Source organism: Rattus rattus, chromosome 2 (assembly GCF_011064425.1).
Source record: "Rattus rattus isolate New Zealand chromosome 2, Rrattus_CSIRO_v1, whole genome shotgun sequence".
In the NCBI taxonomy this organism is placed as follows: domain Eukaryota; kingdom Metazoa; phylum Chordata; class Mammalia; order Rodentia; family Muridae; genus Rattus; species Rattus rattus.
In genome coordinates, this window is record NC_046155.1 from 44,707,202 (window position 1) to 44,709,698 (window position 2,497).

General features: G+C 46.7%; 1 pseudogene; it reads left to right on the forward strand.

Annotated features, from left to right (window-relative positions):
• Nucleotides 1-387: 387 nt before the first annotated feature.
• Nucleotides 388-1,466, forward strand: LOC116893079 (annotated as a pseudogene).
• Nucleotides 1,467-2,497: the final 1,031 nt, after the last annotated feature.

Consider the following 2,497-nt stretch of genomic DNA (forward strand, 5'->3'; position numbering starts at 1 on the left):
AGATACACCAGAAGAGGGCATCAGATCTCTTTACAGATGGTTGTGAGCCACCATGTGGTTGCTGGGAATTGAACTCAGGACCTCTGGAAGAATAGTCAGGTGCTCTTAACCGCTGAGCCATCTCTCCAGCCCCAAGCCTGTGTTCTTAATAATGACAACGATAGACCAGAAATCTGTGCACTGTATCATCAAGGAAGACAGATGCCTAACCCAGGAAGCGTCTGAATTTGGAGGCCTCTTGGTTATAGCAGCTTGGATATACCTTAGCGTACCCCATTTCTGACACCAGAGATATCAGCCAGGCATCCCCAGACATCCCAGGGTCTGGATAAAAAATGGGGAGAGCAGGATTCCTAGATATCCCAAGCAAGTGAGCTTCCCAAGAACATGGCCAAGAATGAATTAAAGGGGCAGAGGTCCAGGCATGTATTTCATACAGCCAGACAGAAAACTTTCCAGGTTTAAAACAAGGCAAAACTAATTACTACTAATGTTAAGAAAATAAACGTGGGGGCTGGAGAGATGGCTCAGCGGTTAGGAGCACTGACTGCTCTTCCAGAGGTCCTGAGTTCAATTCCCAGCAACCACATGGTGGCTCACAACCATCTGTAATGGGATCTGATACCCTCTTCTGGTGTGTCTGACAGCTACAGTGTACTCATAACATAAACGAATAAATAATTTAAAAAAAGAAAGAAAGAAAATAAACATGGATGACAAAAAAAAGTTAGTGGAAGGGACAGAGCGAGCATTTGTAGATGCTTGGAAGCAATTCACAAACTTCTCAAAAACTCCCACTTAAACCTAAGAGGAGGGCTGGAGAGATGGCTCAGTGGTTAAGAGCACTGACTGCTCTTCCTGCGTTCGAATCCCAGCAACCACATGGTGGCTCACAACCATCTGTAATGTAACCTCTTCTGGCGTGTCTGAAGGCAGCTATAGTGCACTTATGTATAATAAATAAATGAATCTTAAAAAAAAAAAAAAACCTGAGAGGAAAGCATCGTGAAAACCAGCTAATGTTGACCAAGCTTCGAGAGCAATGGCTCAGTACACATCGATGTATCTCATTCCTCCTGAAGATCAACAAGTTGAATGTTTTATAAATAAATAAATAACTTACTTTAAAAAATTTGGAAAGTGTCTATGTGTGGTGACCCAAGTGTTTAATCTTGGAACTAGGGAGGCAGAGGCAGGTGGATCTCTGTGAGTTCAAGGCCAGCCAGGGCTACATAGAGAGCCCCTGCCTAAAAGAAAACCCAGACAAAATAGAATCGGGAAATGGATAAAGAAGGAAGCCATCGCCACACTGGGGATGTTTCTCAGTTGTTCCCAGTGATTTCTTTCCACCGCTCTGCAGTTGGGTCCTGGAATCCAAATTTTCTGCAGCTCAGATTAGCGTGAGGCTGGGCCTGGCAGCTGCCTGTCTGCTGCTCCTCCATGGGGGTAATGGAGGGACATGGTGACTCCAAAGACCACAGGATGTCAGTACCTGGAAATGCACTGAGAGTCCCAGGAAAGAACGAATGCAGGGAGGTCAGGGCGCCTTCTCAGTGTTGTCCCTGCCTAAGGCCTGAGGCTCAGGATTCTTATTTCTACTGCCTGAGAGGACTTTGAGATCCCAGTCGACCGCCTTATTCTGATCTTCCCCCCGGGACTGGCTCTGAACAGAGTGAACGGGGCCAAAGTGAACCGGACCAGAACTCTGGGATCCATGCACAGACATGGAACATCGACCCCCATGGAGGGTCATCAGAAGGCCTTAGGTCACAGAGAAACTTGGGAGATCAGTGCTTCTCTATCACACACGTGCAGCTGCTGTCTTCCATCTCTATTCAGTAAGGACAGGCCCTAAGGAAAGGACAAAGACCCACAGTGACCTTAGTGCTACTTCAGTCTATACGTGCCCTGGGCATCCTGCTCAGCATGGAGTGCCCACATCTCCTAATGCCCAGACCTGGAGAATACCCTGCAAGACAGTGAAGCTGATCTCCCCAAGGTAGGACCTTGGAGAGGGTAGCTGTGCAGGGACATTGAGGAAGTGTCAGTAGTGGCAGTCCGAACTAGGGTAGGAGAGTATGTGGCCTAAGGGTTACTGAATACATACATACATACATATACATACATACATACATACACATATGTGTGCTCACATACACGCATGCATACATACATAACTGACAAAAGAACTTGTGTAAATTCACAGTGTGAAATATGATGTGTGGGAAGAAATTCCTAACCTTTCCCACCTTGCTGGGCACGTTGTCAGTTGGGCCAGCCACAGGAGGAAAAAAGAGATACGGCTGGTGCAAACTGGGGCAGAACTCTGAGCCATTGCTTTCCTGTGAAAATTCGTAAAGCTCGTGAAACTTTTTCTTTCTGTTTGGGAAAGGGTACTCTTTCGTGAAATTAGAGATAGGGCTAAGAGCCCAGGGCAAAGCAGTTCTGAAAATTCACGGCCTTGCAGCACACTGGCCCGAGCAGTGTCACATCACGA